Source organism: Cibotium barometz, chromosome 36, assembly GCF_041138505.1.
Source record: "Cibotium barometz isolate CiBa-2024 chromosome 36, ASM4113850v1, whole genome shotgun sequence".
NCBI lineage: Eukaryota > Viridiplantae > Streptophyta > Polypodiopsida > Cyatheales > Cibotiaceae > Cibotium > Cibotium barometz.
Genome location: NC_141081.1, coordinates 25,392,056 through 25,407,790, shown reverse-complemented (window position 1 = coordinate 25,407,790; position 15,735 = coordinate 25,392,056).

Here is a 15,735-nt window from a genome sequence, read left to right as displayed (position 1 = left end):
CAAATGGGTGGAAACATATCTACGCCACTATTGTCATGATACTCAAAGCACATGGGATGATTGGTTACCTTTGGCTGAGTTTGCTTACAACTCAACATATCATGTGAGCATTGGCATGTCACCCTTTGAGGCTTTATATGGTTACAAGGTCAATTTGCCTATATTGGTGGGTACATATGAGACTTCTAACCATAATGCCAAGGAGGAAGCTGAAAGGATGCAAGCTTTGTTGCAACAATGCAAAAGTAATTTGAAGGTTGCACAAGAGAAAATGAGACAATATGCCAATGTTCATCGAAGACCATTGGAATTCAAAGTGGGAGATTGGGTTCTTTTGAGAATACCAAAGTCAAGATATGGGTCTTTGAAGGGAAGCACCAACACCAAGCTAGCTCATCGCTATTATGGTCCTTATCAAGTGATACGAAGAGTTGGGGAGGTTGCATATCAACTCTTACTTCCATCTACAACAAAGATTCATGATGTGTTTCATGTCTCTCACTTGAAAGGATATGTGGGTATGATCGATCAAATGGTTGATGAGTTACCTCCAATGAATGAAGAGGGAATGATTGAATACATTCCAGAAGCTATCTTGGGTACAAGGAAAAAGGTACTTCGCACTCGTACCTTGGTGGAGTATCTTGTTCAATGGAAAGGTTTACCTAAGGAAGAAGCTTCATGGCAACCTATTTCAGCATTGGAGGGATATGAAGCATTGATAGAGCAATATGGGTTGGTGTAAATTCAGCCACATGGAACATTCTTCTCCGAATTTGGGGTATTCATTTGAGGTTTCGAGGACGAAACCATTGGGGAAGGGATGGTTTGTAAGAAAGCGCATTATGGGCCCAAGACCATGGACAACTAGTAAGTAGGTGTGAACTCTTGGGTGGAGTATAAATACCAATGTAAATGGGATTATGGCTCATTCATGATAATGTTATTTGTTCCAAGAATCAATGGTGAGCTTCTCCCGTGAGATGCTAAGTGGTGACTCCTTCCTGAGTCACTCCCTTGGTGAGGGACTAACCCACCCCTGTTACTTTCTTTCACATAGCTCCGCTACTATAACTGATAAATCTCAATTATTTAAAAAAGATAAGGCTTATCTTTAGGGAATGATTAGAATGATCCCTAATTGGATCATTAACCCTTAATGGATTAAATAAAAAATAATCATAAACTAAAAGCATAGAAAAACTATTAATTTATTCTCAAGCATAGATTAATCTTGGATTAAGAAAAAGCTTTATGAAAAGCTTCATTTGGATTGAGAATGGGTCATGAATATGACCATTTCATAAGTGAGAGAGGGAAAAATCATTAGAATTAAACGTAAATGGAAATTTATGAAATTCTTTACTATCATTAACCAATTAACTTCAATAACATTCAAAAACCATACCAATTAAGCTTCTCAAGCTTGAGAGGGGTTGAGAAGAGAGAAACATTGAGAAATTATAGAAAAATCAAAATTCACCATACTTACCTTACAATTTGCTTGATTCTTTGTTCACGGTAGAGGCCCCCAACCAATCAATTGGTTTAGTATGATGATGGAGCCACCAATGGGGATTAAAGAAAGAGGGAAGTGTCAAAAACTAGTGAATTATTAAAGAATTCACAATTCTTGGCTTAGGTGGAGTAGAGTAACAATGCATAAAACATTATATTTTTTCAACAAGGAGAGGCTTCTATTTATAGGAAAATTTGAGCTCCTAACCAAACAAACTGATTCTAGAATTTTCCAAGTCAGTTTGGTCACTTTTTGACCATTTTTAGGTCAGTTAAGCTAACTTTTTGGAACTAGACTTGAATGAGGAGAGAGGAGAGATGAAATATCTCAACTTTTATGATTTTAAAACTCATTTAAGCATGTGTTTTAGGCGCCTCATTAAAGGCCCTCCTTTTCCTTACTGATGTGTCAAAAAGGAATCCTTACACTCAAATATCTCATATTTTTATATTACTCATAGTTTTTTTACTATTAAACCTTGTACATTTTCAACTCTTCATCTTATGTGAGCATTTAAGGGACTCCCCTTCCTTACATATGTGTCAAAATGAAATCATTATACCCAAAATATCTCATATTTTTAATATTGCTCATAGTTTTTTACTAATAAACCTTGTACATTTTCAACTCTTCATCTTATGTGAAATATGCACCTCCTTTAAAGAACTCCCCTTCCTTACATATGTGTCAAAATGGAATCATTATACCCAAAATATATCATATTTTTAATATTGCTCATAGTTTTTTACTAATAAACCTTGTACATTTTCAACTCTTCACCTTATGTGAGCATTTACTCATTTTTGGGTATTTTCTTTTTACAAATTGGATTTATCTCCTCCCTACACATGGATTGATGCTATTGGCCCATAGGAACCTTAATTGGACCATAGTCTAAAGATTTCTGAGTTAAAGCAGCACATAAAGATGATGTATGGTATGTTGATTCAAGTGCTTCGAACCACATGACAAGTCATGGGGAGTGGTTCAAGGAGATGAAAAACCTTGAAAGACCAGGTTTTGTGGAAGCAGGGGATGACACTGCTCATCCAATTGCCCATGTTGGAGATGTGCCATTGTCTATGATGCAGGATGGCAAAGTGAAGTACCTTGTAGATGTATTTCATGTTCTGAACATAACAAAGAATCTGGTTTCAGTTGGCCAGATGATTGAGCAGGGTTTGCAGGTTCAATTTAACCCTGATGGTTGTTATGTTGAAGACTTTAAAGACAAGTGCAGGTTGGTTGCAAAAGGCAACAGAGTGGGTAGAATGTTTACATTGAATGTAAACATGCCTAAAGTGAGTGTTGTGATGTTTGCAAATGGTTCAGGAATTGTTGTAGACACAAACATTTGGCATAAAAGAATTGGACATGTGAATGTGCAGAGAATGAAGTCTATGCAGACTAAAGGAATTGTGACAGAGCTGCCAAAGTTTAAAGTTGAAGGTATGTAGAAAATATGTGAAGCATGCCAATTTGGAAAGCAAACAAAGCATGTATTTCCACGTGACAGAAATGTGAGCAGAAATGCACTAGATGTTGTGCATTCAGATCTACAAAGACCATGTCTATGGGAGGCTGCAGGTATTATGTGACACTTATTGATGACCACACAAGGAAAGTGTGGGTATACTTCATGAAGGAGAAGGGTGAGGTGTTCACTCATTTTCAAAATTTCAGAGTTATGGTTGAAAAGCAAACAGGGAAATATGTAAAGTGCCTAAGGTCAGATGGAGGGGGAGAGTACTTCTCCAATGAGTTCTCTGAATTTTTGAAGAAGAATGGTATTTGGAGACAGTTTACATATGCAGATACACTCTGCACAGCAAAATGGAGTTGCTGAGCGGGAAAACAAGCACATTGCTGAGATTGCGCGAGCATTGATGGGAGAGAAGAATATGCCGCATAGCTATTGGGCTTGTTTCTACAGCAGTTTACATCATGAATAGGACTCCAACTACAGCCATACATGATGTATCTCCTGAGGAGAGGTTTACTGGCAGAAAACCTGATTTGTCTCATCTGAAAGTCTTTGAATGCATTGCATATGTGCATGTGCCATATGAGCTGAGAACTAAGCTGGATCCAAAAGCTGAAAAATGTGTGTTTATTGGGTATTTCCTTGAGCAAAAGGGATACACGTGTTATAACCCTACTACACGTGAGTTGAGGGTAAGCATGAATGTTGTTTTTGATGAGATGAGTAGCTGGTATGCTGCTGAAAAAGAAGATGTTGGGGCTGATGTGAGTGGAAATGTGGTTGCACAGAATGTAAGTCAGCAATCACAGTCTTTGAGTAGACCAAGAGAGTCCTCATCTAGTGGTTCAGTTGATAGACCATGGAGTGGCAGGCTGCATCATAATACCAGTCCTGCAAATGTGATTAGTACATCACATAAAGGCAAAGAGAAAGTGGTTGAGCCCCCTAGTATGCCTGACATTTCTGCAGGGCATTCTCATGTTGATGGAGAGTCTAGTGGCTCAGAGATGAGCCTTGATGAGGATCTTGGGATACCAGCTATGAGAACACCTAGTGTAAAGAAGGCTATGCAAGCCGTGAATGCAAAGCTGCGAAGATCTGGGAGAGTGAAGAATCCTGTGCAGAGGTTTACATATGATGGTTATGTGGCACATCACTATGCATACATGGCAAAAGTTGTACAGGTTGTAGAGCCCACATGCATTGACGAGGCTGTTGGAAATGTGTGTTCGGAGAAAGCTATGGACGAGGAGATGGATGCACTATATGGAAATGAGACTTGGGATTTAGTGCAATTGCTTGAAGGCAAGAAAGCCATTGGATGCAAGTGGGTGTACAAAGTAAAACATAACAGTGATGGAAGCATAAGCAGGTACAAGGCTAGATTGGTAGCCAAAGGATATGCGCAGGCATATGGCATTGATTATGAGGAAACTTTCAGCCCAGATGCCAAGATGGCAACAGTGAGTGTTGTGATAGCAGTGGCTGCATCAAGGCAATGGTCTTTACATCAGATGGATGTAAAGAATACATTCTTGCATGGGGATTTGCAGGAAGAGGTGTATATGTTGCAGCCACCTGGTTATGAGGATGTGTCACCCCGAGCAGTTGAAGAAAGCCTTGTATGGCTTAAAACAAGCACCAAGAGCATGGTCTGACAAGATTTCTAAATATCTTGTCACTATTGGCTTTCATGTAGCAAATGTAGATTTCTTGCTGTATGTGAGACACACTGATAGAGGGGTTATGCTTGTTGTCATCTATGTAGATGACCTGATCATTACGGGGGACCATGATGTAGAGATCTTTGATGTAAAGATCTTACTTAGACAGAAGTTTGAGATGAAGGATCTAGGGGAGCTCAGATATTTCTTGGGCATTGAGGTGATTAGGTCACCACATGGTATTGGATTACTGCAGAGACAGTATGGCTTAGACATGTTGTCCAAGTATGGTATGACATGTTGTAAGCCTATCTCAGTGCCATTGGATCAGAATGGCAAGTTGAGTGCAGATTTAGGAGAGATTTTGGAGGATCCTACTATGTATAGACGCATAGTAGGAAGCTTGATCTACATGACGATCACCAGGCCAAATTTGAGCTATGCTGTTGGGTTGGTGAGTCAGTTTATGCAAGTTCCTCGGAAGCCGCATTTGGATGCATTGAGACGCATACTAAGGTACGTGAGGTCTACTTTACATTGTGGACTATTTTATGAAACTGGGAGGGACAGAGATATGTGTACATGGGTACACAGATGCTGATTGGGCTGGTAGTATCTTAGATAGAAGATCTACTAGTGGCTTCATGTTTTCTTTGGGGAGTGGTGCTGTGACTTGGAGCAGCAAGAAGCAGCCTACGATTTCTCTATCCAGTACACAGAGGCCGAGTATAGAGGTGCTACTATGCCAGCATCGTGAGGTAGCTTGGTTGAGAAAGCTACCTGCAGATTTGGGTCTATTAGTGGATAGACAAGTTGTCATTTTCTGTGACAACATTAGCAGTATACAGTTGGCCAAGAATCCAATTTTTCATGCTCGCACGAAGCATATAGAGGTTCACTACCATTTTGTCAGAGAGAAGGTTTTGGCAGGAGACGTTGACCTTGTTTATGTCAGCACACAAGATCACGTCACTGACATCTTCACCAAAGCATTGGGTACTACAGAGAAGCTCCTCAGATTCAAGGCTTCGCTTGGTGTACATGAGATGGAGTTGAGCTCGAGGGGGAGTGTTGAGATATCGAGCTCATCTAGTGAGGCGGTGGACACTGATGACCCGCCTGGGGGATAGGCCCCACACTTACACCACTGGCATGGTTGGTGAGATCATGGGTGATATGCGGCCAGTGGGATGACAGGCTGTGTGACAGCCATTCTAGAGAACTAGCATAGTTATAGCGCCAGCTCATTTAGTTGGGTTCACACTATAGAGAACCCTAGTATGTATTTGGTTGAGTACCTTTTCATATTGTGTGTACTCTTATCTTTGTATATGGTGTGTTAAGTGTTGTGTGAAGAAGAAGAAGATTTTCAGCCTCTCACCTTGTGTGTTCTCTTTTAGGGTTTTGTGAGTGTGTGTGCTTACAAGAGCTCAAGCTCTCTTCTCCCTTGCATCTTTTCATGATTGACATCCTACTCGCTCTCCTTCACTAAAATTACGCCTAAATAGGGCGATTAAATGCAATTTTCATAAAATTGTTAGCATTGTTTACAAAGCAAGTTGATGAATCTAGAGCTCGGAGAACCATGGTGGCCCCCATTTCCAAGTGTTCCATTGTTCCTCCACTCATTTTTGTGTTTCATTGACTCATTTCCTCCCAAAGCTCTCATTTGAAGTGGATCTAAAGGAGTTTATCCTTCTTAATAGTGGAGCACTCTACTAAGTACTAGACATTTGTTGGGGATCAAAGTCTTGGTAGGATTTGGGAAGTGTGGTTTGGTGCACTACAGTCAAATATAAAAATTATTGTTTCCAACAATTAGTCCACATCGACAAAGATCCTTAGGGTTTTTGGTGCATGTCTAAAAATGGTTTCAAACATGTTTCTTTTTTTTTTTATGCTCATGTCTACAAGTTCACGTCTATAGGCTCACGTGTCCATGTTCATACCTCTAGACTCACATCCGTAGGCTTACGTGCGCAAAGGCTCATGTATGCAAGCTCATACCTCTAGACTTACCTCTCTAAGCTCATGTGTCTAGGTTTGCTTATGTAGGTTCACGTGTCTAGGTTCATGCCTCTAGGCTCATGTCTATAAGCTCACTTCTTTTTTTTATGAACTCGACTCTCACATACTTTCCTTTTATGAAATAAGCTTATGTGGGGCACAGACTTCTAAGAACTAGGCCTATGATAGGGTTAGTATGCACTTATTGGGTATTTAATTCTATAATAAGCTCAGAGGATAAGAAATTTTCTTGAAATTTGTAGCTAGTACAGATTATATGAGGAAAATCTTCCAAGGACATGAGTATGTATGTCTGTTTAAGTCTTTAAGCAGTAATAATTAGTCAAGTAGGTCAGTATAATGTTAGATACACCTACCTCTAGACTCATGTCTCTAGGAGTACATCTACAAGCTCACTTATCTAGACTCATGGCTCACATGTATAGCTTGGCTCACGTATATAGGCTTGTGTGTCTAGACCTATGTCTTTTTGCATAGGACTATGGACTCACATCCCTAACCCAAGAGCTGGTTATTTAGTTTTTGCACTTGATCGGGTGTGACTAATGGTCATAATACTAGTGAATGGTTGTTATACAAGTAATTAAAAGTATTTTTAATTGTTTTTGGATGGATTTATATGCTTCTAAGCTATCAATTCAATAATACATGAAAAAAATTTAAAATGCATGAATAAAATTAACAATTGCACTCGAATCCACCTTAATGAAGCTCAATGCTCATGGTTTGAGTGGATTCCACTCCTAATCACAATTGTTAAGCTATTCCTTGGCTCAAAGCAATGAAATCTAAGCCTCTTGAGCTCTAATTTTATGCAAATAACCAACGAGCTAGGGTTTTTCCCTTTTAAATAGATGAAACTAAAATGCTCTAATGATGCAAATAAACTTCAAAACAAAATCAAACACAATAACTAAACACATCTAATGACTCCAAAACTGTATGTATTTTGGAGTGTGACCTCCTAATCAACTTTGGTCAATATTAAGTGATCCCAATAGCTTGGAATGGATGGTTGGATGAAGCTAAGCCCTAGTCTCCGAGAGTGGCACCAAATATATTCAAGTCAAGAGCTTATCTCCTAGCCTCACCAAAGCATATATCATTGGGACTTTACCTAAGAGCCATAAACTACAACTTCCCTATATGGGTGAAATAGCACGTTGGGTCATGTCCTCACTTTGTGTTGTCATATCAAAATGCTCGTTTTGCTAAAGGAGTGAAGGAAGATCTCTCTATGCCTAGATGGAGGCAAAAGAGGTGGTCCTTTGTGATTCTCTCTCACACAAGGCGGGAATGAAGGGGAGACTAATGCAAGAAGATAAAATATAATCAAACCTATATACCATGCATCCATCAAGCAAGAAAGAATCAATGGAATATAAGCAAGAAAGAAGAGGAAAGAGGAGAGCTCACAAGTAAACTATTGCAAGGGAATTATTGTGTATTTCTTATTGTCAAAATTGACTTATATACAAATGAGTAGTTTTCACTAGGCCTACCAAACTAAACTATACTAGATCAACCAAACTAAACTATGACTAGTTTTCACACTAGATCAACCAAACTAACTATTATAAAGGAATGATTGTGTATTTCTTATTGTCAAAAATGACTTATATACAAATGACTAATTTTTAAACTAAGCTGGCCAAACTAAAAAATGGTCCAGCCTATTTTACTAGTATTAAAGCAACTATGTACATGGGGTCCATAGACTTTCCCTTTTGACATTAAGTACATGGTAAGGCCGCTTTATATATTCCAGTGCTATCTTACAAAAGATGATTGCACGTTCAAGTGGGTAAGATGACAAAGCACCTTATGGTAGGTGAAACCATGTTACACTACGGAGTGGTTTTAACAGTTTATTTGTAGGTTTTCCTCTTTCGTTAGCTTCTACCCCATCTACCTTTTGTGAGAGAGAACCGTCCATGGTGAAGGCTATCTCTTCTTGCCTCCATCTAGGCATAGGGAGCACTTCCTTTACCCCCTTAGTAAAAGAGCGTTTTGGTGTGAGCATTCAAGTGTGACAATAGAGTGGTTTTCATGAATTTAAGGCCCACAAGGCTTATATTTCATTGCATTGAGCCAATAAATAGCTTAGAAATTGTAATTATCAAGTGGAATCCACTTCAAAAAAGCATACGCTTTAGTGGGATAGTAAATTTTTATTCATGCATTTCATATTTTTGCATGCATTGTTGAAATTGGTAGATTAAAGCATACATTCATATTTTTCCTACATCCTTGAAATATGTAGCTTAGAGCATGTAAAATCAAACAAAAATAATCACACAATACTTAATCACTTGCACAAACACCTTAAACTAGGATTAGACACCTTTATCATCCCCATCAAGTCTAAAAGTCTCAAAAAACTCCCAAAACAAGGCCTAGATTATTAGACCTGCAGGAGCCTATTTTATACAAAAAATGTGTGAGCCTACAAGCATGAGTCTGAAGGCATGAGTTCACATACATGAGCCTACATATATGAGAGACACGAGTCCACATACATGAGTGTAGCTACATATATGATCCTAGAGACATGAGTCTAGAGGTGTGAGCCTAGAGACTTGAGTAAAAAATATAGTATTAAAAAAACAAAAAACTCAAATTAAGTCCTCAAACCCACCTAGGCTTTGGTCTCAAAATAAATGACCAACACTGAATAGAGTACTCCCATGTTAAGAAGTTAAGACTCCTTCAGATCCATCTTAATAAGCAAGGAGCTTTGGGATGGATGAGCTAATCAAATACAAACATGAGTACATGAACAATGGAACCCCTATAAATGAGGGCTGCCAATGTGGTCCTTCAAGCCCTAGATTCACCTCTAGCTCTATAAACAATGTCATCAACTTCGTGAAAAATACATTGAAATGCCCTATCTTTTGTGAAGCTCCATTGAACGAGTAGGAGCACGACCAGGAACCTCAAGGTTTTCTCCCTTAGGGAGTGCTCAAACCATGTCGGCTATAATTTTTAAAACATTGATGTCAATCCTGAGCTGGGTACACTGGCCACACGACCAAGCAGCCCATTAAAGTATAGTTTGACTTATCTCTTTTGTTATATCATTAGGGATAAGTTTTCCACAAGAACACCCAATAGCAAGCACACATAGTGCAACAAGAGTCCCACCTTTTGCAAGGACCCATTATACAAGCTTCTTCATACAAGACCAAGTTCTAGCTCCTCTCTATTTGGATAAGTAACATGGAGATAAGGGAAGGATAAAGAGCTAATGACTAGGACTACATTAAACCCAAGGGATCCACAAAGGGATTTGCATAGTGTGTCCTTAGTCACAGTAAGCTTGCAGCCTCAAGGCTAGGACATGTGCTATCGGAAACTGCATAGCCTACCCCAAGGGATCCACAAGGGGATTCACATAGTATTTCATTAGTCACAGTAAGCTTGCAACCTCAAGGAGGCTAGGCCGAAGTAGAACAAGTGCTATTAAAAACCACGCAGCCTAACCCAAGGGATCCACAAAGGGGATTCAGATAGTGTGTTCTTAGTCATAGTACGCTTGCAGCCTCAAGTCTAGGCCAAAGTAGGACAAGTGCTATTGGAAACCGCACAACCTAACCCATGGGGCAAGAAATACCAAACCTTGAAATATAGGGATTCACGTACCCCCCTCCCCCTCTCTTATGCTTCACCACCACATAAATATGTTAAAGACATGCTTATAGAATGGTGTTTGAAATGGGAAGGAAGGTTGCCACAAACATCGCACCTAGAGGCTCAAATTTGGGTAAAATAAAACCAATCCACATCTCAAGGATGATGACCAAATTTAATGGAACTCAAGATCTCATTCAATATATCTAGAGAAGATCGATCAAGATTGCAAAGCCATGCGAAGGATTGACGATGCCACCAAGATTTGTTCATTTGGATTTTCCTTGGATGCAAAGCATATTAGTGGTTTAGATCTCTAAACCCACTTGAAAAGGCCAACTATGAGTCTTTGAGACACACTTTTATTGTGGGATTCTCACCAAGTAGATCTAGATGTAGCCCCACTGCACATATCTATAACCTCAAGCAAGAGGAAGGAGAAACCATGCGAGATTACATTGCTAGAACCAAATATCTCCACATGAGATGTAGCCCCGTGAGACCTGATCAATTTTTTATGAGCGAGATTACATTGCTAGACCTAAGTATCTCCACATGAGATGTAGCTCCCGTGTGAGACAAGATTGATCGATTTTTTATGAGCAATCTTGATAGCAAGAGGCTTCCTGGCTATATCTATAGGTTTAGACGCTACATCTTTGATGAGCTTTTCCGTGAGGCAATAGACCTCGTAGACTATTTGTAAGATAAGGATTTAGAAGTCGCCCATCCAAACCAAGAAATAGGGGACACATCATCTAAAGCCTTTGTAGCTAAGGGTGCCCAAAGCACTAGCTAGAGTCCTGGTCAAGGACATGAGCATGGACGAATTGGTAGAAAAAACTTGCTCAACTGATTAGGCTAGCATTGGTAGAGCCATCCAAAAGGAAATCTCAAGGCTAGCCCTAGCTAGTTCCTCAAGCTAGACATCCATATTTATGTCCATGAAGAGATATGGTTTGGTGTGCAATTTACTACTAAGACCATAAAAGTATAGAGTGGTGTCCGCTGTTGTACGCCTATACAACAACAATTTTGTGCTCATTTACCCATGCCGAGAACCATGACACAACTCATTGTTGTTGGTTACCCAACAAGGTGGATCCTGACACCATGACATGTGCTCTTCATGCCAAGGCAACCATTAGCCTTGTGAGCCCCATGAGTCACTCCCTAACCAGCACATAGTCTAGTGCCCATTTATCAAATGCCCTTATTAAGAGGTATATACAGACTACCACTATAACACTATACCCCCATCTTTGATATTACCACTTTAACCAAATCCTCTTAGAGAATCACACCAGGTACAGTAGTACTTGGTGACTTTGCCAACAATCTTCAAGAGTCCAAAATAGGATAACTATGAGTCAAGTGAGTAATAGATTTTCATAATAACCCCTAGCTCATTAACTATGTCTCCTTTTTCGAAGCTAGAGCTCTGCTTTAATAACATGTCACACATGCCATCTCTTCAATGTTTCCATTTTGCAAGGGCCCGCATCATATTACCAAGTGTCCTCATAAAGCTGACACACCAAGTGCCTAGACTTCGTCCTTAAATCCACTACCAAACCCTAATGTTATTCCTTTATGGAGGCACATGTAATAAGTGTGGTTTTGAACATGCCTTCAAGGATTTTCCCAATAGAGTGACAATGGATGTTTAAGAGCTTACCTTAGCCTTGTCGAATCATGTGTCATTGGGCCTTGCCTTAGAGCTACAATTGTAACTTCCCAATGTGGGGGTGCGCTAGCTCCCATCATGTGTCCTCACTTAATTATCACACCAAAATGCTCCTTGTTTTGCTGATGGGGTGAGTGGAGAGCTCTCTTTGCCTAGATGGAGGTAAATAGAGATGGTCATGTGATGGTTCTCTCTCAAAAAAGGTGAGGGAAGAAAAAGTTAATGGAAGAGGGAAACCTATAAGCAAACCTATTTAAGCAAGCATCCATTTAGCATGCATGAATCCAACAGCCTAAAAGCAAGTGAGAGTGGAGAAGAGAAGAGCTCACAAGTATTTTATTACAAGGGAATAATTATGTATACTTATACACAAATTTTATATGACTTATTTGCAAGGGAATGATTCTATATGACTTATACACAAATTTTACCTTATATGTTCCAAGTGCCATCTTTCTTTATTTGACATTAAGCCCAAGGTAAGGCCACTTTATATGTTCCAAGTTCCATCTTTCTCTATTTGACATTAAGCTTAAGGCAAGGCCACTTTATATGTTCAAGCACTGTCTTAGTTCCTGTGCAGCTACAACAAAGTGCCTTATGGGGTAAGTCGAACAAGTGATACCATCTTAGCCTACGAAGTGATTAATATACCCCCTTTCTAATGGTGATTGTGTTATCTTGTCACTCGTGTCGGGTGGTGAAGTTTTTTACTGGGGTGGGAAGGTGTGGATGGTCCAGGATACGCCGTGAAGTTAGCATGAAAGGTTAAGTGGTATAGTTCAATGGGACTGATCCATAGCAAGGCATATTGGTGATAAGATTTGGGTAGCCTTAACAATAGGGAGCTTCTTGAGGTTGCATGAAAGGCATAAGCAATGTAGAAGTTCTTCATGTAAGGCCTCCTTTCATTGTCAAAAATGGCAGCTTGGTAGAATGAGTACCATGGAATGATTTGCATCGATAGATGGCGGTCCGAGACATCTTAGCATGGGGTATTACGCTTGGATCTCAAACTATGATGTCTAGAGATTGGGCTTCTTTATGGAGAATACATTGGCTAAGGTAATGTTTTGTTGGTGTTGAATTGGAGTCAAAACAAAGGTTGCATGCATTTAAGCTCTTTGGAGGTACCTATACCTACAAAGAAGATCGAGGGGGGTTCTCTAGGCGATGGGTTGTACCATGGCCGGTCGCCATGGTTCCCCCATCCACTAGAGATGTACCTACATGGTTGGAATTGATGAGGTTAATTATTAGTGCATACATACCATCATGAGGTGCGAGATGTGAAAAAAACATTGTGATGTCCGTAGTGAAATATGCAAGTGATGTGTATGGGCAATGGTGGGCGGAAGGTGTGTCCCTATGTGTGTACTCCTTCAATTTGAAGATTTCTCCAACTTATAGCTTTCTTTGATGCTCTTTGCTAATTTCTTTAACATTTTGACATCTCTTTTCTTATGGAGTCAAGATTATTAAATTGTTGAGCCATGGCAACAGACTTTGGTGATGGAGCTAGGCAACCTTTCTGGCTTGAGGGATTTGGCGTTATTGAGCACTAGGGAATGGGAACTCTAACGCTTGAGCTTCCCCACATGGGATGGTTATCGTTGACGAAGGACAAATTGAACTTATCAACATCCCAAGCCTTACCTTCCAAATTTAGGTGATCACCTCAGGTAACCCCTAACATCGACGACACTTCTCTTGCCTCAAAGACCCTCTCAAACCATTATGGAGATCAAAAATCTTGCCCATGAAAGATAAAGATCACCCCCTGAATGTTAACCACAAACAACCCTTTAAGGAAGTCACCAAAAAGGAGTGGGAACTCAAGGGTTTCCTAGCTATCCAATATAGGTGCAATGCCCATGAAAAAGACTTGGTAGCCATTGATGAGAAACCTACTTGTGAGCTTAAGTCTACCAAGCAGGAGCCTCAAGCAAAGATGTTACAACCTCAACTCGTGCCTTGCTAGATCCATGTCAAAATGTTAGCAAAGGTAGGCACGATGCCCATGCAAAGACCTAGCGTGAATCACCTTTGTTTTGTACACAAGAAACATAGGAGGCAATAACTGGCCCATGTGTAGTGGCCCTACCTAAACCCATTCCCATCAAAGAAGCACCACACAGTGCCGAACCCCAAAGAGAGTTGTGCACACACTTGCTTGGCATCACCAAGTGTTCTCAAGGCTTAAAGGGATCACCATGACCTCCCACAATACCCACCTGCACCACACCAACAACTCACCAACTAGAACTGGAAGGCCAAAGCTCAATCAAAGCCTCCCAGCAAAGCCATGTTGTGATAACATTAAAGCTTTCATCATAGATGGCGAAGTGGTTCTCCGCCTTCACTTAGTGAGCCCACATGAAAAGCTAGGACCCTAAACCCCCATTGTACATATGTAATGTAAAATATCTTACCAATTGTACACATATACCCTAGAATGATAAGAAAATTTAAAAACCAAGTAAAACTAAAAACAAAAATAAACTAAAATAAATGCACATGCACACACCCAAACACACATGTGCCCACAGTTACACGCATGTGTTCACAAAAACACCCATAACACACACACATCCACACGCATGTGTTCACAAAAACACCCAGAACACATGCATCCACATGCATGTTCTCTACACACACTTGCATCCATGTGCATACACAAATAGCACACCGCACCTGCACGGCACCCCCCTCTATCTGTATATGCACACAAACACATGCACACTTTTTGGAACCCCCCCGCCCTTAATTTTCCTACTTATAAAACGAACCAAAGTAGGTATCATTAGTGGTAGTTATGGGGGAAGGTAAGGCTATAGTGTGAGAAAGGGACATCCACCTAGCAAAGTCAACAAGGTGCAGCAAGACATTGATTCTTAGTAGGCCGTCATCATTTGTAGCCCCACCATAGAGAGAGAGAGAGAGAGAGAGAGAGAGAGAGATCTGAAAACAACCCTTGCCCCTAAGAAGGTATTGGAGAAGGACCCTAACATGCATACCTACTAGTACCCAATGAGTAAAAGCCAAGACCAACAAAGCCCCTGACAAGAAGCCAAAAAAGAGGCCAAGATAGCAAAAAATCTGACGGGAAGGACAAGAAGAAGAGAAGGCTAAGAAGAAGCTAGAAATAAGCACCCAAGATGTAGAAGGACCGAGGGAGAAAAGAAGATAAAATTGGGAAGCGAATAAAGAATGTTGGGCGAGGAAGCGAAAAAGCAAAAGCAACCAACAAGGCACCCCAAGCAACCACTTGTAATAGGAATGGTAGAAGATTGGGGAGGAAAAAACCAGCAATGCAAACAAAGTGGGAAGAAGCCCAAGAACTAATCGGTTACCCGATAATGGTAACCCAAAAAGAAGCCAAAGATAAGAAGGCAATGAAGGCGGGAATTTTGTTTTCAACCCCCTTTGACCCACAACAACGAGGCAATCCGCGACTACTCTACCAACTCATCCACAATCCAACACAACTGGCAAGCCCACCTCAAACACAAGCTGTCAAACATAGCCTTAGGTGAACCACTGACCAGCACAAGCATTCTGTAAACCACCAGCATTGACAAATAGGTTTGTGTGGTAAATTTTTAAACCCTCATTTTATTTTTGATTTTGGCTCCCCACACTAAGTGGATAGAGCACCCCCCACAAAGAGTAGAGCCAGTACATTTGGGATGATTTATAAATACATAACTTGGATAGTCCA